The following is a 25,978-nucleotide window of genomic DNA, read 5'->3' as shown; positions in this document are numbered from 1 at the left end:
ACATTTCCACCTAACTGAATCCCTCCCTGCCATTTTATACCTTTCAGCAGATGATCCATGTAAACTACGAACAGTAAAGGTGAAAGATTACAGCCTTGTCTAACCCCTGTAAGTACACTGAACCAAGAACTCATTCTACCATTAATTCTCACTGAAGCCCAATTGTCGACATAAATGCCTTTGATTGCTTTTAATAATCTGCCTTTAATTCCATAGTCCCCCAGTATGACGAACATCTTTTCCCTCGGTACCCTGTCATATGCTTTCTCTAAATCTACAAAACATAAACACAACTGCCTATTCCTCTAGTAGCATTTTTCAATTACCTGGCGCATACTGAAAATCTGATCCTGCCAGCCTCTCTGTGGTCTGAAACCACACTGGTTTTCATCCAGCTTCCTCTCAACGACTGATCGCACCCTCCCTTCCAAGATGCCAGTGAATACTTTGCCTTGTATACTAATCAATGAGATACCTCGATAGTTGTTGCAATCCTTCCTGTTCCCTTGCTTATACATAGGTGCAATTACTGCTTTTGCCCAATCTGAAGGTACCTTACCAACACTCCATGCTAATTTTACTACTCTGTGAAGCCATTCCATCCCTGCCTTCCCACTATACTTCACCATTTCAGGTCTAATTTAATCTATTCCTGCTGCCTTATGACAATGGAGTTTATTTACCATCCTTTCCACTTCCTCAAGCATAATTTCACCAACATCATTTTCCACCTCCCCATGAGCTTGGCTGTTCACAACACCACCATGACTATTTCCTTTTACATTGAGAAGATGTTCAAAATATTCCCTCTACCTCTCCAGTGATTCCCTGGAATGAGTTTACCTGAATTACTCAAAACACTGTTCATTTCCTTTTTCCCCTCCCTTCCTAAGATTCTTTATTACTGTCCAGAAAGGTTTCCCTGCTGCTTGACCTAGATTTCCAGGTTGTTACCAAAATCTTCCCAGGACTTCTCTTTGGATTCAACAACTATTTGTTTCGCTCTGTTTCTTTCATCCACGTACAACTCCCTGTCTGCCTCGGCCCTTGTTTGGAGCCATTTCTGATTAGCCTTCTTTTTACGTTTACAAGCTGCTTTCACTTCATCATTCCACCAAGATGTTCGCCTTTTCCCATCTTTACACACAGTTATTCCTAGCCATTCCCTTGCTGTTTCTACTACAGCATCCCTGTATGCCACCCATTCACTTTCTATATCCTGAACCTGCTTACTGTCTACTGTTCGAAACTTCTCACTAATCATATCCATGTACTTCCGTCTAATGTTCTCGTCCTGGAGATTTTCTACCCTTATTTGTTTGCAGACAGATTTCACTTTCTCTACCCTAGGCCTAGAGATACTTAGTTCGCTGCATATCAGATAGTGGTCTGTACCATCGAAAAATCCACGGAAAACTCGTACATTCCTAACAGATTTCCTGAATTCGAAGTCTGTTAAAATATAGTCTATTATGGATCTGGTACCCCTAGCCTCCCATGTGTAGCGGTGAATAGCCTTATGCTTGAAGAATGTATTCGTAATAGCCAAACCCATACTAGCACAGAAGTCCAGCAAACTCTTCCGTTCCCATTAGCTTACATATCTTCCCCACATTTACCAATCACCCTTTCGTATCCTTCAGTTCTATTCCCAACTCTCGCATTGAAATCGCCCATTAGCACTATTCTATCCTTGCTGTTGACCCTGACCACGATGTCACTCAATGCTTCATAAAACTTGTCAACTTCATCCTCATCCGCACCCTCACATGGTGAATACACGGACACAATTCTAGTCCTAATTCCTCCAAATGACAAATCTACCCACATCATTCACTCATTTGCGTGCCTAACAGAAACTATGTTCCGTGCAGTGGTATTCCTGATGAAGAGCCCTACCCCAGACTCTGCCCTTCCCTTTCTAACACCCGTCAAGTACACTTTATAATCTCCTATATCTTCCTCGTTATCTCCCCTTACCCGAATATCACTTACTCCTAGCACATCCAGATGCATCCTCTTTGCTGACACAGCCAGTTCTTTCTTTCTTCCATAAGCCACATTAATATTGATAGCTCCCCATCGAATTCCATTTCGTTCGCCAAGTTGTTTCCAAGGAGTCCCTCGCCTGTCAAATGGGAGTGGGACTCCGTTACTCCCATAGGTCCGAGGCTTGCTTAAAATGGTCTGAGCTCGGTATATTCATGAAGCAGGATGCTACCCTACTTACACATAGTCCAAGTGAGGATCTCTCCTCTAACGGGTTATGGACCACCGGTGGATTGTATAGTCCTAGCCGCCTGAGCACAACTAGGACCATGACTCAGAATATGTCCGAGATGCCCACTCCCATTCCATAGCAACTGGTATCCCGACTCTCAGGACCACTTACCAGGCCACTCAGCCGTTGCCCATGGTTCACGAACTAGGACGTGACTACAGTAACCCACCTCCGTATTAAATTGGAAATGTTTATAAAGCACCTCTTGAAATATAATAATTACGTACATTACAAAGATATTTGAGGTTTTAGGTCTTACTCTTTATTGTATCCGTTCAAAGTACATAAACTGCAATGAACATAAATAACTTATTCCTTACAGCGTAAATTGAAAATGACGTGGATTTCTCCCCTCTTTCTTTAATTATTTTCTGCCTCAATTTCAAACTCGGATATCGCCGCTGTGATCGAGAGTGACAGGGAGAACTTTGCCCAGCCTTCACTGTCTATGACATAACCACAACGTCACTGTTGCTGAATAGCATACGTTCGACGCCTGCCTGCTTACAGTACTGAGCGCCCGCGCGACGAAATGCCCAGCGTGAGCACCTCTGGGTTAGAAGATATACTACGGGCAAGACTGCAAGTCAGTCCACTTAAGTCGCTTCGGAGAACAACTCAGGAAACTGGTATTTCACATTCGTCAGCGCGTATTGCAATAATTATTACATTTACGATCTTGCCAGACTCATTAAATCCATAACATACAGCCTACAGATTTGATTGCAACAGTAAGATTTTGCAGTTGGCTAATGAATAGTGTCTGGCCGCACAGTCTAAGGGGCCTTTGACTAAACCGGAATTCTCGGCCCCTGGTTGTCTGTATGTTCCACCCATCTCTGAAGAGATAGGTGGTTTGTGACGTGCCGGTACCGGTGCGCTATTCCGCGCTCCTCTGTCGGCCTGTAATGAGTGTGTCAGTTGTGTGTGGCTTGTGTGTTTTCTAGTTAATTGATTGTAATCAGTTGTGTGGGCGTGTGGTCACCCATTTCACGCCCGTTGTTGCTTTTAGCAGTTGTGTGTATTGTTTTGGTTTTTCTGTATGTGTGTATTTAAGTTGTGTGTGTGTGGCCAGGGAGTTCGCTTCATTCAGTGTTAGACTGATGCAGCAATTACGTGTGTGTCGGCTGTGGTAGTTCTGGGGTGTCCAGGAGCTAACCACGCCCCGTTGCGTTAGGAAGTTTGCAGTGGGTGTTTACCGACATCGTAAAGCAGTGACTCACACATAGCTAACTGACGTTACCTTGTGGTGTGAGTGTGCGGTGTTAGATTTAGAAAAAACAGCATAAAAGTACGGCAATTCGTTGTAGTGCACCCGCCTTGGTTTCCGAGTGTTCCAGTGCTTTTAAGGGACACTAGGACTGAAATTTCCAAATTCTATATAAACTGAGGTACAGCTTTGAAATTTTGTATGCTTATGAATAGTCATAACATAAACCACTGTGGTAAATTTGAGCATTGCAAGTTGATTAGTTCTTGAGATATTAATTATTTTATACATTTTCATGTGCAAATTATTCAATATTTATAAAGGTCTGCCGCATTAAACCAATCAAGATAGTGTAACTTTTAGGTAATATTCTATTGCATTAATACAATTGGAAGAAACCTACGGATTATTTTTTGAATTGCATTAATGAGTATGAAGAAATAAATTTTTTTCATATCCAAGTTTTTAATCTACAAAAAATCTTCAATTTTTTAAGTTTGAAATTTTTTTGCAGCCAGACCAAAAGTGCAATCCAAAAATCGATCCGCAGGTTTATAGTCAATGCAATGAAGATAATACATGCAAATTTTGAAAGCAATATCATAAAATTTATGATGCGTGTAACATTTTGAATGCTTGAAAAAGTGAAACAGAGAAAAAAGCAATTTTTTAAAATAATGGACAATGCTCATAACCTGTATTGCCAGCTGAGAATCTCAAAGAAATTTCTTGTTTTCTCCTACTTTTGGATTTTGGCTTATGCCACCGAGAACTTACTGTATGCATTTCACCACAGAACACCACCAAACAATAGTAGAAAATACTCGCATACCTCAACCCAATCAAACTGGAAAACAACTTGTTTGTAAACAAACAGGATTTGCACATGGTATGTATGGAAATAGTCATAAATAATGTTGGAACTAATAAATATTTCTTTAATAAGTAATCACTGTCTTTGAAAATAGGCATAAAAATTTACTCAATATATTATGCAAGGCCACACCACCACCTGTAATTTTCATTTAGATTTTTCAAACTTTTGTAGTTCTTATATAGTTTACGTAGTAAAAGTGCCTACTTCCTCCACTAGAAAGCAGCAAAATGCAGACCGACAGATGTAGGAGGCCTTTTTGAATTATTCTTATGAAATGAAATCGTGAAATCTGCTTGAATACACCACTAATGTGTGCTGATCGTGAGTCGAACGAAAGTGGGCGTTTAAAGGACTGCACGCCAGGCATTTAAAAGCTACGCTAGAGCTTTAAAAATGGAGGAATTTGGATGAAAACACTGCTATCTGATCCGCGGGGGTTAGGGGTGTATTAATATGGAAAAGGCCGAAAATCAATATTTTACATATATTTCGCCAAAATTTCAGTCCCAGTGTCCCTTAATGCAGTGTTAGGAAGTGAGGACTGTCTTGCTTGCTTGTTTGCTGGGCGGGGATGGGTAGCTTGGTGTCTGTTTAAGGTATGATTAATTGTTTGCTTGGCATAGTGGGTAGGGGGTTCTGGGTTTGAGTCAGTAAGTTATGTAGGAGTAAATTCAGGACGAGGCTAGGGATCGTTATTTGTTCCTGAAGGTTGGTTCGAGGTTCACTCATACTTGATTACAATTGAGGAGCTGACTGACGGCAAGATCTCAACCCCGCTCTTCAAAATCAATAATAAAGACCGAGATGATTCGTCGCACTGGCCATGCATCACCTCGTAATCTGCAAGGCCTTCGGGCTGAGCAGCATTTGCTTGGTAGGCCAAGGCCCTCTAGGGCTGTAGTGCCATGGGGCTTTTGTTTACTGAATAGTGTCCACGATGGTATTGTGGATTCGAACATTTTTTTGTGACGAAACATGGTTTCATTTGAGTGGAAGTGACAATTCACAGGACAGTAGGATCTGGAATACAGAGAACCCGCACATTTTACAGCCGACACCTTTGCAGGAAGTGGAAGTAGGCTTAGGGTGCGCAATTAGTCCCCGACGAATTATCGGTCCAATATTTTTTCAGGACACGATTACTTCCGACCGTATTCACAGCATTCTTGAACAATTTTTTGCTGAATCGAATGAAGAAGAAAATAAAGTACCGCTATTTCCAGCAGGATGGTTCGACGGCCCATACGTGGCGTAACTCTATGCGACAGTTGCAGGATGTGTTAGATGGTGATCAGCAGTAAAGGCCTATGACCCTTCCTCGTTTGCCTGATTTAAAACACATGCGACTTTTATTTAATGGGTAAATCTCGATGAAAATTTTACAGGAATAATTCTCGAACTGCAGAAGAATTAAAAATCGAAATTAGGAACACTGTGGGTTCCATAAAGTGTCCATGATCTGCAAAGCGTGTTTCGAAATCTCATTACAAGATGTGAAGCTTGCATCGCAGCTCAAGGAGATCACTTTCAGCATCGTCTGTAAATACTGGTGAGTTCAAATTTATTTACCAGTTTATGCATTTATCCTGAGCATGTATATAGTTGATGAGTTCAATTTCGTTTAATTTCTGTACGCATAATCATGCCACATCTTCGAGACGACTACGTCCGTTCGCCATTGCGAGCACTGCGCTTGCTGTCACCGCTTCTCTGCGCTCCTATGCCTCGGTACTCCGCTATGAAGTCTTAAAATGTTATTAGCTTTACGTCTTACTAACTACTTTTACGGTTTTCGAAGACGCCGAGGTGCTGGAAATTAGCCCGCAGGAGTTCTTTACGTGCCAGTAAATCTACCGACACGTGCCTGACGTATTTCAGCACCTTCAGATACGACCGGACTGAGCCAAGATCGAACCTGGATCAGAAGGCTAGCGCCTGGACCGTTTGAGATCACTGTGAAGTCTTAAAATATACTCCCTGTATAAGATTGGTGATTGATAAAGAGGTCCTCCTGTAAAAACTGCCCTTGATGAGTTGGTCTTTCGCATTCCCCCACTCCGTCTCGATGTGTCCGGTAGTCAAAAGCAATGCTCTCGCTTGAGACTCTTGAAACTCTCGCGAGAGTCTCGAGACTGAGTCTCCCGTGCCGCGGTCTGTGCGACATCCTGGTAACTACTTGTGTAAGCGTTATTAGTATCACCCGGGTGAAATTCTACTGGGGCTTATGGTTCCAACCTGTAGCTAGCTTCAGGTAGTTTCCGTCTCCGATTTTAGATGGCGCTGGAGGTCATTCATAACGTGTAGATGGTTGTACACAGGTTCTGCAGATGGCACGCAAGTAGGCATGAAATGAGCGATATTAATAATTAAAGGCAGTTTGTCTCGAACTGAAGTATTTCAAGTCTAACCTCAATCAGTGGACCCTTCTAACAAAGAATTAGTCATACAACGTCGAGCATTATGGAGATAATATTGCTGGATTGCATTGAATCGGGCTTTACCCAATCGATTAACCTTGTTCGAACTTATATCGATTTTAAGCGATAGTTCCCATGATGCTACAGTATTTGTGTTGTTTGAATTTGATTTGAATTCCATGTGCCCATGTGCTTGTGATGTTAAACTTTGTTCCTTGTGCTTGTTTATTAGAAATATATCTTCGCCAGTCCTCCTGAAATCCTGTATTTCCTGTTTTAGTACACCTCAGGGGCTGAAAGCTGAATGGTTCTATTAATGTAGTTTATATGTTTCCTGTCTCAGTGCATTTAATTCTGTTACTTTTATTTTCATGTGTTACTTTGATATTGATGTGATACTCCATTCTCTTGCATATAGTTGCATATGCTGTGCTCTGCTGTATTGCTTTTAAAGGGATTTCTTATTTGTTATAATATCAGCTTTGTGTTAATGTGTCAAATCATTCATTTGCAGTTAAAAGCAGCTTTGAGGCGTGAGGTTATGTTCTTAGTAACAAAAAGGGTGGTAGGCGAGGGGCAGGGGAAGGGAGGGGAGCTGTAAGCATAACCGGATATGCGTCACTGCGCACCGTGGCGCTATCTCTTATCGGAGACTGAAACTACTAGCACCTAGTGGCTTGGTACCGAAATTTATCGTTGAGTTTCATCTCTGTTCTCTCTCTTTGCGTTTAGGCCATCTGTGGACCACGGTGCTTGTGTTCTAGCTGTGTTTTTGTCTTCGTCTGCCCCTTTTAGCATACTGGATTGTGTTCTTAGTGGCCTCTTGAGCCTTCCTGTTGGCCCAGTATTCCTTCATTTTCTCGCTGAATTCTTTCCTGCGCTCCTCTGACCAATTCCCGGCTCCTTTGTGGCTAGCTGATGTAAGGGATGTTAGGAAAGGTTTAGTTTTGACCATTAAACATCTCTGTTCTATTCTATCCTCTTTGATTAGTGTTACGGAGTTATTCGTGGTAGTTAGAGGTGAAAGAAGGTGCTGGGATGAATAGGTCTCAATCTACGAAATTAAAGTTAATTTAAAATTTAACAAGGTTATATTTTCTTTTCAAGATCAAGATATAACACATATAACAGGTACCTAGTAGCCTAGCAACAAATCGAGAATGTACAATTACAGTAGTTACAGGATTTGGGCTCCGAGAGCCGGACACACAATTCTTGAGCTATAAGCCTAACTTTACCCGTATACCAGATTCAACCAAGGGGTAGAAGACCCCAATCATGCTCAAGAGCACTTGCTCCCAATTACATAGTAAAAGCCTCCACAAGGCACACAGAAACAAAATTTTTTTGGGAAGAGCAACCCGCTCTCAAAGTTCCAGCCTATCAAAGGCCACACCAAACTCAACTTTCAAGCTGACCTCCAAACACACGAAAACAGGGGTAAAAATACCCAACCTACTGAGGCCTATTAAGTAAAGAAACAGGTCAATTACATGGCCTCCAAAATACCAACTTGAGAGGAGGCGAAACTGCACTCCTAATACACTTTATTAAAACCTACTGGGCACTAGGCCGCATATGCAAGGGCTAATCCCATACTAAAGAGGTGACACGATAGGAAAACTATTACATAACGAAACGAAGAAAAATGGTTGAGAAAACGTAGTCACCTCAAAAACAATATGAAAGGGAGCTCGAGAGGGTTAGGCACTCTCTATCCCAATTTGTAGTTTAAGGAGATATAATTTATACCAAGAGTCTATTACATTTTAGAGGAAAGTTACATGATAAAAGGTATCGAACCTGCCCCGAGAGTTAAACTGCTGAGCTGGCAAGAAAATAAGTTATTAAAAGGCCATTACCTTATGGATGAACTGCTGCCCGAAGAAAGAGGCGCTTCCCGCCCCCTGCTACATAATTTACACAATGATAGGTGTTACTGAAGTGGCGCGGAGACCCGAAAATCAGCAGGTTATATACCCTCGCGAAACATTCGAGACCTTTCATGAATGAGAACACCCGCCCACAAGCCTTTTATTGGACGACCAAAAGATTACATGTCAGAATTGAAGAAGAAAACCAGGATTGGTGGAAAATTAATTACAGAAATTTATGATTGGCCAGTTTCAAAACTGGCAGAATGAAAGGGTTAACGTTGCCAACTTAAACACAAGCAGAAAGAAATTTAATAAGGAACAAACTTATAAATACTAAATTTCTTCAAAAAAGGGTTACCTCACTTCGCACTAGGGTGCACAATAGTCGTTCGTAAGTAGTGTCATCTAGAAGAGAATGTTCACACTTCTTGCTACAGAGAAAACAACAATGAATCGAAATTGACATAGTTCAGAACCCTTCAAAATTTACAAGTAGCGACATCTTCTGAGAAACTTAACACGATAGTTAAAGTTCAGGCTTACTCCAGTAGAGGAGTTTCAACTGGCGCAAAGTTTGAATTAGCGGCGCGGAGGTGTACCGCCCGGTACAATTAGTATAGCATAAGCAGTTATTGCGTGAAATAACGTTCTCGTATGGAAACGTGTTTGCCGATAAATGCTGTCAAAAACCTGGAAAAATACTACATGTTCATCTATGAACCTCTTAATACCATTAACGAAAGTGAAAACAGAATGTTAGTATCTTAAACTGTTCGCGACCGAGCTCGATAGCTGCAGTCGCTTAAGCGCGGCCAGTATCCAGTATTCGGGAGATAGTAGATTCGAACCCCACTGTCGACAGCCCCGAAAATGGTTTTCCGTGGTTTCCCATTTTCACACCAGGCAAATGCTGGGGCTGTACCTTAATTAAGGCCACGACCGCTTTCTTCCCACTTCTAGCCCTTCCCTGTCCCATCGTCGCCAAAAGACCTGTCTGTGTCGGTGGGACGTAAAGCAAGTAACAAAAAAAAAAAAAAAAACTGTTCGCGACTTATTGTGGTGGACTTCTTCGCTGAAATGTCCGCCTCTGTAGCGTAAAGGTTAGTGTTATTAGCTGCCGTCCTCGGGGGCCCGGGTTTGATTCCCGGTACTGCCGGAAATTTAAGAATGGCAGGAGGGCTGGTGTGTGGTTGGAATAGTACATGCAGCTCACCTCCATTGGGAGTGTGCCTGAAAAGAGCTGCACCACCTCGAGATGAGGATGAGGACACGAGTTTACCGTTACCCTGTATAATTTGTGAATAACTGTAGATAGAATGTCCACCTGCTTGGATACTACAGGCGTGCATTTTTCGAACTTGGGACGGGGCAAGATGTGTTGCTCCATGTATGCAACAACCATTACGAATGAGTGGAACTTGTAATCTAAAATGCCGAAGTTTTCTTCAGTTCTTTCGACAGAGTAGTGATGGCAAATACAGTAGAGTCAATACACGACACTTCCGGATTCAGCCTTGTTAAAATGGGAGACAATTCGCAAGTGGCGTGACCTGGAAAATCGCGCTAAATTCAAATATCAATGGAAATGCATATACGGAAATGGATAAATAAATTACGCCTAGAAGGAAAGTGTTACTAAGATATTAACTTCAAAGTTGCTAAAGCAATTCTGGATAAATGAATGAAGAATTATTTAACAGGTTATTATTTTAAGACTGAAATATATATATATAATAACTTGTCCTGACTGACTGATTCATCATCGCAGAGCCAAAACTACTGGACATTAAGGAATGAAATTTTGGGAATACATTCATATTACAATGTAGGTGCTCGTTAAGGGAGGATTTTTGGATATTCCGTCGCTAAGGGTGTGAAAAGAGGGGAGTGAATTTTTAAAATGAGTGTATCAATATCTCGAAAACCGAACAGTTTAAAGACATGAAATTTGGAATCTACTTTAAAAATAAAGAAATACGTATTTTTTTGTTTTCGGAAAATCACATTAAGAGGAGGGGGTAAAAAGGCGGAAAATAGGTTGAACACCTTTTTAGACATATCTCAAAAACTGAAGAAGTTACAGACATGAAAATTGGTATTCGAAATCTCCTTTAAAAATAAAGAAACGCGTATATTTTTATTTTTAGAAAATCCAATTAATGGGGGTTAAACAAGAGTGAAAAATGGGGGTGAATGTTTAGAATTTTTTTTAATTAGTGTATCTATATCTCAAAACTTTAAAAGTTTGCAGTTGTGAAAATTGGTATTTAGATCTCCTTTCAAAATAAAGAACCACGGTTTTTTTGTTGCTAAGGGGGTGAAAAGGGCGGTGAATTTTTAAAGTGAGGATATCTATATCTCAAAAACTTAAAAGTTTACAGACGAATCTCCTTTAAAAATAAAGAAACACGTACTTTTTGTTTTCGGAAAATCCACTGCAGGGGTTGAGAAGAATTGAAAAAGTGGGTGAATTTTGAAAATGAGTACCGATATATCTCCAGTAATGTGTCAAAAACTTAACATGTTACAGACAAGAAACTCGGTATTTGGAAAATCCTTCAAAAATACAGGAACACTTTTTTTTTTTCGGAAAAGGCACTTAACCGGGTGGTGGAGGGGTGGAAAGAAGTGAAAAATGAAATGAATAATTCTTAATGAGGATGCTAATATCTCACAAACTGATGATGTTACAGACGCGAAAATTAGTATTTGGAATATCCTTTCAAAGTAAAGGAACATGTGGAAGGACTGATAAAGGGGTTAAATTCTTTTTATGGGGATTCTTATGGCCTATCTCAAAAACTCAAAATGTTACGACGTGGAGATAGATATTTGGAATATACTTTAAAAATAAACATTCTTTTTTCGATTTGAGAGAAGACTGTTTCTCATATGTACGGTTCTGTGTTGTATAGTCATCTTAGCCCCAAAAGGCAATAAATTATTTTACGAAATCCACGCGAGGGAAGCCGCGGGTAACTGCTAGTTAGACATATAATCAAAATGTGAAATGGACTGCTGTGATAGAGCTTGATCTTTCATTTATGCATTACTTTTTTAGCTTTAGGATTCTTGCCTGAACTTTCACGGCTAGATTTGTCTTTTTTTCTCATTTAAAAGCATTATATCATCACATTAAGACACTTGTCAATAAAAATATCGGCACATTCCTTACAGACATGATCCAATGAATTTACGTTTAAGAGCTGGACAATTTTCCTTTTAACTTGAAGCCTGCTAACAGAAGGAAAATCTATACATTTAGCCTCGAAAACATTCAAAATTTCCTTATAAGCAATACTTGCCATTACATTAGGGCAAAGCAAATTTGCATTATCATATTGTTTCAACAAGATATGTACATTTCTTAAATCACCCATATTTTCTTCAGTGCTTGACAACGCATTACGGCATTCCGAATGGGATATCTTGGAACACAACCAATCACACACACATGCATATGTATTTTCCTGAATTAAATCAAACCCACAGATCACACCTACAACAACACATCGGTATTGAAGGTTAACTGCTGCACTATTCAATAAAATAAGCGTATTATATTTTAAGCTAGTTAAAATATGGGTCGCGCAGATCAGAAGCTTATTAAGTACTATAAAAATATCTTTGTAACTGGAAGAATATATATGCAAACACAATATTTACTTACATTTTCTTGTCACCAGGGAAACGGAAGAAAGACTGTGAATCCTTCTGCACTTCCTAGTTATTGCAGCCAAACACAGCACATATATTTCCACTCATATTGAGAGGAGATATAAAGGTACGACACACGCTACTATTTACTTATGTCAACTTAATGCAAACGCATAAATAACGCCATAAACTTCACAAACAAATACACGTGCTCTTATGATAGAATCAGTAACTCCAGGTCACTCCGCTAGACAGAGCTCTAATAGCTGTCCCTGGATATCTCACAGTGTGTCGCGTATTGTCTCTGTTGTATTTGGTGATGGGCAATACTCTTGAGATCGATTTTCCTGTGCTGCGATCGGTGCGACGTTGCAGTAACTGCGAGCGTAAGCTTCATAGTGTATCAGCAGTTCTCATAATGGAAATGTGGGTGCAGATACATTTTGTCAAAAGCCTAGAAAGGTACTGCATGTTCAATTATGAGCCATTTCATACCATTAACGAAAGTGAAAACACAATGTGAAAAGGTTCACGAGTTATTTGAGGTGGACATCTTGGCTGAATAACCTTGTATCATTTTTTAACAACTGTAGACAGGATGTACATCTACCTGGATACCTCGCAGTTGTTGTTGACAGGGAAGCTTCTTTTGATGCAGGCCGCGCCGGAGGTGTTTTCTGTGACGCTTCGCCTTCAGCGATATTATGTGTTTTTAAGTGCCGGATGACTAAAAGGGGCGACCAAGAGATGATTGTATTAGAACCATGAAACTACTTGTGATTGGTACCACTACGCGGGGAACACCATGGGTCGCTTTTACTTGCGCGTAGTACCACTATGTTACATACCAAATAGGTTTGTGATTAGTAGCAACAGAGTGCGTTGCCGGCTTCTACAGTACCTGTGATTAGTACCACTTTAGGAGCGACAAAATGGGTGAGCGACACCATGGGTGAGCGACACCATGGTTCTGCCTTGCATATGATTAGTACCCACTCTATGAGGAACACCACGGGATAGTGCGGGTCCCTGTGGTTAGTACACGTATGTGATGAACACCATAGGTTTGCGTTGCCTGTAATGGCGCAATGTGCGAAACACCATAGGTCTGTATTCCATGTGGAATTTCGTTACCTGTGAGTAGTACCATACTGTGTGGAATACCGCGAGTCTACGCTACTTTTGATTAGTGTCGCAACATGACAAATACCATGGTTCTACTTTCCTTGCGATAAGTACCATTATGAGGGGCCGATGACTTGGATTTTGGACCCCTTTAGATTAAAAGCATCATCGATTCGGTATTATGCTATAGACGCAGTCCGTTGGTCAGTAATACTATTGTTTCACGTCAATCTCTGTGAATGTGAGACATTGCGGGTCGGATCCACCGGTTGTTTTAAATTCATATCCATCCATCCATTCATTCCTCGTCCTCACGTTTTGAATTCTGGTCAATGGAGGATATTGGACTTTTAATTTCGTCTCATTTCGTACCATTAGGGGCCGATGACCTAGATGTTAGGCCCATTTAAACAACAAGAATCATCATTTAAATGCCGGATGATCTCAGAAGTATTTCTGCTGACGAATTTGACTTCTTTTGAATAAATAGCACAGTGGGCTGTGCTATGTGGCATCTCTTCAAAATAAGCAACATCCACGACTTACATTTCGTTTCAGACATCGCATTAAAGTTTTCGTGTACAGTTAGACACAATTACACATTGCACCGTCATATACCGAAGTACCTAATTATGACGTGAATACTCTATAACATGGTAAGGAATTAGTTCCTTCGTCACCAAAATATCGGTAAATGCAAGCACTGGATGTTGAATGTGGGATCTGATAACGACGTACATCTACAGTAGCCGTCGGGTTCTGTACTTAGCCTACTCATTCGTTTACTTACCGCCGCATACAGTGCCAGAATGCGTATCCCTTATAATTATGTAATACTGCGTGAAGATAGACCTTGGAAGAAATGAACGCTTTAGTCGCATGTTGACACGTATTTATGGAATGGAGAAGGCCTGTGGTTGGCTATTTGCATACTCAGCACAAATAACATTCAGCTCCGTTTACCTGTAGGCCTACAACGCGCTGCTCGCCACACAATGCGGGGACAGGGCTGTCGAGACATCTCGAGACCCCGCCTCACACTGCCCAACACTAATGTCCAGGCAGGTACCAACATGGTCGTCTTGTGGCCACATCTTGAATTATCACTTTTGGATCCGGAACTAGCTACAGGACTGACATAACTTCCACAATCCAAGATTTTCAGGGTTTCGAAACCTGGAAATAGCTCTTTGTTTCCCAAAGCTTGTATAAAATTAATTACTAGTATCTAACATGGAGACCTTCCAGATTCAGATATTACTACTGTATATTAATACACCAATAAAAATAATAGTGCGTTGTGATATGTACGGTGCGGGGCTGTGATATATGTACCATCACCTCTAAAATCCGTGAAAACTATATCATCTTGGGCCTCCTGCGTACAAGTTACCGATATTTCATGAGTGAATTCTAATAGATATGTCGTTGTCGATTTCCCCGGTCTGAAGCCACGTTGAGAGTCACTGACGATAATTTCTCCATGTTTGAATACTTGCCGGTGGAGGTTTGTTTGAAAGAAATTGCAGCGGGGCTGTAGTTATGTAATTACTGACCTGTCTCCGGGTTTGTGAAGTGGACTAACTCGAGTTCTCTTCCGCTTAGCAGGACAGGTTACAGTTTTTAGCGAAATGTTTAACATAATTGGAGACGTTATAATAAAATCTCTCCACAGCCCTTAATTACACAACCTATGATCAATATAAATTGTCTTATTGCCCTGCAAAATAATTGCCTCCCATGGTTAAGCACTTCTTAAAACGCATGTAAAGGTCTGGCATACTTTGAGCGAAGGCAGCCTTGTGGAATGCGGTTGAGTTTTGTGTTCACATTGCGTTGAATGTCGGCAATGTCAGAAAATCGTTGTCCTTTCCAATGTTTCTTGAAACGGGGGAAAAGGAAATAATCGGCGGGGGCCACGTCTGGTGAATAAGTGGGGTGGTGGACCACAAAAACCTTACCTGCCAGGAACTGCTGCACTGTTATGGCGTATAGGGACGTGCATTATCTCGCCACCAGGATCCATTTGCAGTATACTGGGAGCGTACACGTCTGATCCTCTTCAGGAGGCGATCCAAGATGTTTACGTAGGTGGTCGCATTCAATGTCGTGCCTTCTGGTAGGAACTTTTTATGATTCCTCCAGCATCAGAAAAGGTAATGAGCATGGTCTTGATGCGACTCCCCGCACGTGACCCTTTCGAATTTCGGTGACCCTGGGCCGCGCCACTCGATGCTTTGCCTTTTTGATTCTGGCTCGAACTTCAGGCATCATGACTCATGGCCTGTAACGATGCGTTCCAGAAAGGTGGGGCAACTATCCACAATGTCAATAAAGTCTCCGAAAGCCATCATCCTGTCTTTCTTGGTAAAACACTGTTTCGTACAGCTAGCGCAGCATGTCGTGATATTCTCTTGCCGTTTTCCCAAGTTTGAAGTAGAATTTCACCTTCGTACGTTGCCCCATTTCGCCCTTAACAGCGTCGCAGCCCTACACCGTACTTCCACAAAGTGTGCACACTACATGTCTAGACACCCGCACGGCTTCATGAATGATTACCGACTGACCTCGGGCCTGTAGCACAAACTACACTGCACCACTGTTGCCAACTTATATTTTCAAGATCCGCTAAATACTATTATAATTCCGCCAAAAAATCCGATCTCAAATAATGAGCAGTAAAATGAGCAATAATAATAATAATAATAATAATAATAATAATAATAATAATAATAAATGTCAATGTCTGCACTCACCTGATCTGTGAGTTTCACTGGGATTAACCCCCTGCCTGCGAGCCGGCGAGCTAAAACTTGTAGGCGTTTTACTGACGGGTGCAAACTAGGTGAATCCCCTACGTCAAGGGCCACACACAGAACAGGCCAGTTCATTAATCGGTCTTCCTTCGTGGCATAAATATAAATGCTACACTCTGGCAGTCTCATTATCTGTCGTCATTCGTCAACTAAGAGATAAAGTACCCTTTCCCCACGCATTACAAAATTATGATACCATGATTTCATAACATTAAATCCAAATAACATGTTTTCCTCATGTGTCTGCTAGCTCCTGACAAGAAATACGGAATAGCTCGGAGACAGACTGGAGTAAAAAAAATGTTAAAAATGTAAAATGGATATAAAGCTAAATTCCGCTATAATAAATCTAGAATTCCGCAACAAAAAAATTCCGCTGTCCGCTAAATGCCATATTTCTCCGCCGACAGTCTTCTAATTCCGCCAAATTTAGCGGAAAATCCGCTAAGTTGGCAACACTGCACCCCACACCAGCAATTCATTCACAGTGTTTTATTGATCACACTGCCATAGCATTACCATTTCCAAACTTGTATTGACGACGCCATCATAACAGAAGCTACAGCAGATTTTAACGTACCTTTCACCCGGAGACGCTTCGTAATCGTACAGTCATGCTTTCACAGAAATATAATGGGACTTTTTGATCTTTAACGTAAAAATCTTAACGTAAACTGACTGAGCGAAAGTTAGCTGAAGTTTTACAGTTTCGCTCGCTTTGTGCGTATAGGTACAACGACAGATGTGGGAAAATATTCCTCATGATGAACAACCCTATTATATTCACGCAGAATGCCACAGAACTCGCGAAAACTTTACGTATAACCCATAGAGAACATTACAAAAATCTACAATCCCTACCACCATTACAAGCAAACCCACGCGTACACACCAACAACATTCTTGTTTTTCGCACTTGGCTCTGTGTTCATGCTGGGCAACCTAAATATGTTATGCATGTATTGAAAAAATCCTTTACATGTGCAGTCCTCGACGAAATCCAAAAATAAAATAAGTACTTCTATTACAGTTGAGTTCATAAATTGACTAATTATATTAGCAGGACGATGTGCAAGTGGCCACACTGTTAACATATTGATATATTTCTTGTAGCCTTTTGTTTGTGGCGCTGAACACATCTCCAGGTAGATCCACAGTACACACCCCGCCTTACTAGGACAAAGTGCTTAAAGCGCATGCATCAAAGCAGCAACTTGAATTTCACTGGGATAGCTCTGTTTCGCGCCTGCAAGGAAACCCACTGCTGTAGAGTGAGGGATGTTGAAACAGCTGTACTTAGCTTGACTTAAATTAGTTTTTTAACTTTATAAAAAACATTTTGATGAATAATGTGAAAATATAAGTGCTAAATTATTTGCCCCAGCAGCGTTGGGGTAGATTGGGTTCAGTGCACGCCACTGACTTTTTATTACGATTTATTTCATAAAACGGCTATTTTTAACTAGCAAGACTTATGTGCAAATGGATATACTGATTTTTCTTGTGACCTCTGGCGTGTGACGCTGAACATTTCAAGTGTTAACTATTACGATTAACATGTACCCTAAATAGCTGCTCCGCCGCTGTAAAACGCTGTGAATCTCGAGCGAGGCCTACAGTTATCACTAGGGAGCGGATTTTTATGTGCTAAAAATGTGACAAACATTTATTTTTATGTGCTGAAAAACTTTAAAATATGTGATAGCAAATTAAAATTATTTTCCTTTAAATATCGCATAACTACTCGCGCTCAAGAAGTAAATAAGTATAACGTTTTGTATTAGAATATGATGCTACCAAACGTGCTCCTTAAGGCAAATTGGTGTCTGTGTATGGAAACGTGCAGTATGGTATATTCATTTTTGATATTCCAGAGTAGATGTTATGAATCGTTATCTTTTTAAGGTAATGCCTTGTTTAAATATGGCAAAAGCAACCTATCATCTTTGAAAAAATGGTACCAGTTCGTACTCACCCATCACACGCTGGAATATTAGTTGCTAGAAGTAGTCTCAGAATTGCAGTGAACAACAAAGGTCATCTCCAAACTGTCCATCACAAATGCATGCCGATTATCTCTAAAGAACGCCTTATACTGCGAAAACGATCGCTCCACATCACAGGAAGGGCAGACGTGTATAGTTAAATAGAGGAATGTCACCAACACTAACAACATCAATTTCGCCAACATGAGCACCCTCTAATACATTATAAATTTGGCACATTGTTTGAAATCCTCTGTTTTTCCTGAACAAATTTTGATATTTGACCTTTAACAGTCCCTGTACCTGCGAAGTCGGGAGTGAATCTAACGCAAAGTTACCCAACTCTTCAGCTACTTTCCGCCAATATTCAGGCAGACTGTTGCACTCGAGATGCAGCAGTACTACGATCTATCGGAGATGAGTGGCAGCAGAAGAGACATCACATCACAACAATGGTCACTGTAATGTTATTGTTTTATGAGTTGTCGATATTGTAGGCTTCACATGTAGTTTCCTTCCGACTTTGTGATCAATCAGTCAATCAATCAATACTGATCTGCATTTAGGGCACTCGCCCAGGTGGCAGATTCCCTATCTGTTGTTTCCCTAGCCTTTTCCTAAATGATTTCAAAGAAATTGGAAATTTATTGAACATCTCCCTTGGTAAGTTATTCCAATCCCTAACTCCCCTTCCTATAAATGAATATTTGCCCCAGTTTGTCCTCTTGAATTCCAACTTTATCTTAATATTGTGATCTTTCCTACTTTTATAAACGCCATTCAAACTTATTCGTCTACTAATGTCATTCCACGTCATCTCTCCGCTGACAGCTCGGAACATACCACTTAGTCGAGCAGCTCTTCTTCTTTCTCTCAATTCTTCCCAACCCAAACATTGCGACATTTTTGTAACGCTACTCTTTTGTCGGAAATCACCCAGAACAAATCGAGCTGCTTTTCTTTGGATTTTTTCCAGTTCTTGAATCAGGTAATCCTGATGAGGGTCCCATACACTGGAACCATACTCTAGTTGGGGTCTTACCAGAGACTTATATGCACTCTCCTTTACATCCTTACTACAGCCCCTAAACACCCTCATAACCATGTTCAGAGATCTGTACCCTTTATTTACAATTTCATTTATGTGATTACCCCAATGAAGATCTTTCCTTATATTAACACCTAGATACTTACAATGATCCCCAAAAGGAACTTTCACCCCATCAACGCAGTAATTAAAACTGAGAGGACTTTTCCTATTTGTGAAACTCACAACCTGACTTTTAACCCCGTTTATCATCATACCATTGCCTGCTGTCCATCTCACAACATTTTCGAGGTCACGTTGCAGTTGCTCACAATCTTGTAACTTATTTATCACTCTATAGAGAATAACATCATCCGCAAAAAGCCTTACCTCCGATTCCACTCCTTTACTCATATCATTTATATATATATATATAAGAAAACATAAAGGTCCGATAATACTGCCTTGAGGAATTCCCCTCTTAATTATTACAGGGTCAGATAAAGCTTTGCCTACTCTAATTCTCTGAGATCTATTTTCTAGAAATATAGCAATCCATTCAGTCACTCTTTTGTCTAGTCCAATCGCACTCATTTTTGCCAGTAGTCTCCCATGATCCACCCTATCAAATGCTTTACACAGGTCAATCGCGATACAGTCCATTTGACCTCCAGAATCCAAGATATCTGCTATATCTTGCTGGAATCCTACAAGTTGAGCTTCAGTGGAATAACCCTTCCTAAAACCGAATTGCCTTCTATCGAACCAGTTATTAATTTCACAAACATGTCTAATATAATCAGAAAGAATGCCTTCCCTAAGCTTACATACAATGCATGTCAAACTTACTGGCCTGTAATTTTCAGCTTTATGTCTATCACCCTTTCCTTTATACACCGGGGCTACAATAGCAACTCTCCATTCATCTGGTATAGCTCCTCCGACCAAACAATAATCAAATAAGTACTTCAGATATGGTACTATATCCCAACCCATTGTCTTTAGTATATCCCCAGAAATCTGGTCAATTCCAGCCGCTTTTCTAGTTTTCAACTTTTGTATCTTATTGTAAATGTCATTGTTATCATACGTAAATTTTATTACTTCTTTGGCCTTAGTCTCCTCCTCTATCTCGACATCATCCTTGTAACCAACAATCTTTACATACTGCTGACTGAATACTTCTGCCTTTTGAAGATCATCACATACACACTCCCCTTGTTCATTAATTATTCCTGGAATGTCCTTCTTGGAACCTGTTTCTGCCTTAAAATACCTATACATACCCTTCCATTTTTCACTAAAATTCGTATGACTGCCATCATGTTATCCTTAGCTGCCTTCTTTGCTAGATTCAATTTTCTAGTAAGTTCCTTCAATTTCTCCTTACTTCCACAGCCATTTATAACTCTATTTCTTTCCAATCTGCACCTCCTTCTTAGTCTCTTTATTTCTCTATTATAATAAGGTGGGTCTTTACCATTCCTTACCACCCTTAATGGTACAAACCTGTTTTCGCATTCCTCAACAATTTCTTTAAACCCATCCCAGAGTCTGTTTACATTTCCATTTACCGTTTTCCACCGATCATAGCTACTTTTTAGAAACTGCCTCATGCCTGGTTTATCAGCCATATGGTACTGCCTAACAGTCCTACTTTTAAGACCTTCCTTTCTATCACATTTATTTTTAACTACCACAAAAACAGCTTCATGATCACTAATACCATCTATTACTTCAGTTTTCCTATAGAGCTCATCTGGTTTTATCAGCACCACATCCAGGATATTTTTCCCTCTGGTTGGTTCCATCACTTTCTGAATCAGCTGTCCTTCCCATATTAACTTATTTGCCATTTGTTGGTCATGCTTCCTGTCGTTCGCATTTCCTTCCCAATTGACATCTGGCAAATTCAGATCTCCCGGTACAATCACATTTCTTTCCATGTCGTTTCCCACATAGCTGACTATCCTATCAAATAATTCCGAATCCGCGTCAGTGCTACCCTTTCCCGATCTGTACACTCCAAATATATCAAGTTGCCTATTATCTTTAGAAATGAGCCTTACACCTAGAATTTCATGTGTCTCATCTTTAACTTTTTCGTAGCTTACAAATTCTTCTTTCACCAGAATGAACACTCCCCCTCCCACCCTTCCTATCCTATCTCTACGATACACACTCCAGTGCCGTGAGAAAATTTCTGCATCCATTATATCATTTCTCAGCCATGATTCAACTCCTATTACAATATCTGGTAAATATATATCTATTAAATTACTTAATTCTATTCCTTTCCTTACAATACTTCTACAGTTCAACACTAACAATTTTATGTCATCCCTACTTGATTTCCAGTTCCCTGTTCCCTTATCACCGCTCCCTAGGCCATCCCGTTTCCCTGAATGTACCTCCCTATTACCCTTCCAAACAAATTTCCTAACTTATACGTACCACTGCGGTTTAAATGAAGGCCATCTGAGCGCAGATCCCAGCCCAAACTTTGCAACATTTTTATAACACTACTCTTTCGGAAATCACCCAGAACAAATCGAGCTGCTTTTCTTTGCATTTTTTTTCCCCAGTTAATCCTAGTGACGGTCCCATACATTGGAACCATACTCTAGTTGGGGTCTTACCGGAGACTTATATGCCCTCTCTTTTACATCCAAAGGGAGCCCTTCCTTTTTCCGTGAGTCCCTATTGTCTTATTCTTCAAGAGATCGTTCCTTTACGATTGTTTTCTCACTTATTATAATCACAATTTTCCTTGGTGATATGGACCGATGAGTACGCGCTTTCACACCATCGCCAGCTAACACGATTGAACAATATTTCGGCCGGGCTGAGTAGCTCAGACGTTTGAGGCGCTCGCCTTCTGACTCCAGCGTGGCAGGTTCGATCCTGGCTTAGTCCGGTCGTACTTGAAGGTGGTCAAATACGTCAGCCTCGTATCGATAGATACTGGCACGTAAAATAACTCCTGCGGAACTAAATTCCGGCACCTCGGCGTCTCCAAAAACCGTAAAAACGTAATTAGTGGGACGTAAAGCAAATAAATAACATCATTCAACAATATTTCCGTGCTAGCAGTGATCGGCTTTGTTATGGACTACGCAACAAACGTCTAAATTCATCAATTATTTCATCATAGTCGCTGCGGTAAATATGTATAAGACATAAATGATCGAAAATTCTATTTCCTATAACTTTTGTTATGTAGTACTTTTCGATAGGACCAATAACATAGGTATTTGGAAATATAATTTTAGGCGCCTTTCCCTAAACTACCTTTTCATCCAGCGTGAATAAAATTATTTATAGCGGGGGCTGTAGTGCCGTATTCTCTGATTTTACATACCAATTTTCATTCATTTCTGTTCCCCCGTTTTCTCGTGGTTCGGTGTTGATATGGACTAAGCAACAAAAATCGAAATTTATGAATATATCCGTTATCATAGCCAGTGCGGTAAACATGTATCAGACATAAATGGTTGGAAATTTAATTGCATATAACTTTAAGCAGATGTGCCTAGACCTTTAAATAAATTACTATATATCAAGAGAGAGGGGAAGGGGTTATTTGGCGAGAAATTGTTCTCGGTTTTCCTCAGTTGTTAACTGTTCAATTGAAACCGATAAACGAAAACATGTTTTGAAAAACCTTCCTCTTAATAACCCTACAGACTTGGCTGCGGGTAAGTTATCATATTTATACGGTAACAAGGATTGATGCGATTTGCATTCTGGTGCGTTACCAGCCAATTCTCAAGTGTCTACAATAAAGTTTCGGAGATTGCGTGATCCACTTGTCAGTTTTCTACTTCTCACAATGAAACCGCTACCGCAGGGATGTGGTTAATTTCTAGAAACCGCACTGATGTACTTGCGTAGGTTCTTTGTCCTGCAGTGATTTAGTTATGCTCTTCATTGTGCAACGCTTTCAGAGCTGTTGTGGGGAGTTTGCTGTAGTTTGTTAGCCATATAATACTTTGCATCCAGATATAAGATGACATATTCGGCAAATTATCTGCTTTTGACCTCATATTTATTCTTGACTAATGTAAACTTTTCTTACTGGTAAAGAAACAAACCTGTACATTTCTACGTATAGTTACAAGTGTGAGGAAAGTAACCTCTATAGGGTGTTGTAATCGTGCAGATTGAATCATCAGTTTGTTACTTCGTATTAACTTAGTCATGACACTGCAGTTCTGCTGATTAGACAGCAAATATTCTACAGTTTAGAATAATTTAATTTTTAATTAACTTTTTAGTATAGCAAACTACACTGCACGGACATCATCACCATGTAGAATTAACTACGGAGATTCCACGTGATAAAGGATGGTTACTTGTTGGAACGATGGTGAATACTGGTGTTTAATATTTCTGAAATGTAACAAATAGTACGGCGAAGGATATAAGTGTTTATTACTTACGGACGCATTATAAAAATACGAAATTGACCGTTTAGAACTGGTTTTCCGTTCTTCTAATATTTTGGTGCCTACATTTATCAATGTAGGAGTTGATTGAGACTTTCTACAATGCCCTTCACACAGTGTTGTTGTTGTTGTTGTTGTTCCCGATTCATATTCTTTGTTCCTTTAATAGTGGGAACAATTTTAATAGTCATATGTTTCCTGATGTGTCCAGCATTGTGGCTCAAGTTACCCAGAGACGAATCATTCAACTACAGAATTATAATGTTCGCAATTGTAGTCTTCATACTATGGACCCTTGCCATGAGTTGTATCTTCTCGTGGTGGCGATGGAAGACCGAAAAGGGGCGGCTTTCAGCAAGATTCCGTCAGATTGAAGAAGGAGACATAGAGGAATTACCAGGTAAGTGGTTCTTATTACTCAAACAGGAATATCCAGTGGCAGCTGATGATCTTAAGAGAGTTAACGCCTATGACAGAGATTTAATTATTAAATCATAGCGATGGTTAAAAAATAAATAAACAAAGAAGTAAATTAGCTGAGCAGTAAATAGCTTTTTCACAAGAGTGACTTTTTCATTGCTGTGCATGTTTAGTTATTTAGTCTTGATTGAGAATATTAATTATCTTTCTTATATGGCGGGACTCAGACAATAAACCCTGTTATACTGAACCATATTATATTTTTTCTTTTTCAGTTTGCATTACGTCGCACCGACACAGTTAGGTCTTATGGCGACGATGGGATAGAAAAGGGCTGGGAGTGGGAAGGAAGCGGCCGTGGCCTTAATTAAGGTACAGCCCCAGCATTTGCCTGGTGTTAAAATGAGAAACCACGGAAAACCATCTTCAGGGTTGCCGACAGTGGGGTTTGAACCCACTGTTTCCCGAATGCAAGCTCACAGCTCTGCGACCCTAACCGCACGGCCACTTACTCGGTATATTACATTATCATACAATTTATAAAATATAAATGGAATACATATAATAACTTTTATTACTTTATGAACATGAATCTGGGCTGGAAGCCTGTTCTGTTCACTAATAAATACTGATACTGATAAATACTGATACATATAATAACTTGATAATGTTTCTAAATACAGTATTACTAGATTTAATTTACTGAATCTCTACAGTCGTAATGTCTTATAGGCAATCATTTACAGAGGCGTGGGGATTGAATGCTGAAAAATTATTATTATTATTATTATTATTATTATTATTATTATTATTATTATTATTATTATTATTATTATTACAACTAGCTGTTACCTGTGGCTTCGCTCGCGTGAATTTTGTAATGTGATAAAAGTAATCGTTCTCCGTACTGCACTAAAACATTATCTGAAAATCCCCCAAAGTATAAAAACTCACCGAAAAAATGTGTTTCTTTTGCCCCAGAACCTCTTTGTAAACCACGTTTGTGGTATTGCCTTCTGGAACTAAGATGGCCAGGCTACTGGCAGAGCTAACTCTAGAACATGCGACATAGAACTGTACATGTAAGAAACAGTCCTCTCTCAAGTCGACAACAAAAAATACGTGTTTATATTTTAAGGAGATTCCAAATACCAATTTTCACGTCTGTAACATCTTCAGTTTTTGAGATACAGTATAAGTATCCTCACAAAACAGAATTGGACTCCTTCTTCACTTATTTTCACCTCCCCCATAAGGTCGATTTTCCGAAAACAAGATAATACGTGTTTATATTTTAAGGAGATTCCAAATACCAGCTTTCATGTCTGTAACATGTTAAGTTTCTGAGATATACTGTAGATATATTCACTTTAAAAATTCTACCGCTTTTTCAATTCTTTTCACTTCCTTAAGCGGATTTTCCGAAACAAAAGAAATAGGAGATTCCAAGTACCAATTTTTACGTCTGTAACACCAGTTTTTGAGATATAAGTATCCTCATTAAAAGGACTCGACCCCCCTTTTCACTTATTTTTATCCCCCTTATCGGATTTACCGAAAACAAAAAATACGTGTTTCTTTATTTTTTAAAGGAGATTCCAAATATCAATGTTCATGTCTTTAAACTGTTAAGTTCTTGAGATACATGTATACATATTTTAATCATTCATCCCCTTTTCACCGCCTTAGCGATGGATTATTCAAAAATCCTTCCTTAGTGAGCACCTATACTGTAGTATAAAGGTAGGCCTATCCCCAAAATTGCTTCTTTTTTTTGTCCAGTAGTTTTGGACCGGGCGAGTTGGCTGTGCGGTTAGGGGCGCGCAGCTGTAAGCTTG

The 25,978-nt window shown here is 40.0% G+C and overlaps 1 long non-coding RNA gene across 2 annotated transcripts in view; it reads left to right on the top strand.

Moving 5' to 3' along the window:
* LOC136873848 (uncharacterized) overlaps nt 1–25,978 on the top strand; it is a 204,222-nt gene that overhangs the window by 129,036 nt on the left and 49,208 nt on the right. The window contains exon 4 of one of the 2 annotated variants that reach the window (XR_010860183.2): nt 23,932–24,120. The exons of the other annotated variant lie outside the window; for it this stretch is intronic. This is a non-coding gene — a long non-coding RNA (uncharacterized lncRNA). The remainder of the gene's footprint in view (nt 1–23,931; nt 24,121–25,978) is intronic. 2 annotated transcript variants of the gene reach the window in all.

The sequence above is a fragment of the Anabrus simplex genome, chromosome 5 (assembly GCF_040414725.1).
Source record: "Anabrus simplex isolate iqAnaSimp1 chromosome 5, ASM4041472v1, whole genome shotgun sequence".
NCBI lineage: Eukaryota > Metazoa > Arthropoda > Insecta > Orthoptera > Tettigoniidae > Anabrus > Anabrus simplex.
The sequence above is the reverse complement of the archived record's forward strand: the minus strand, read 5'-3'. Positions and strand labels throughout refer to the sequence as shown.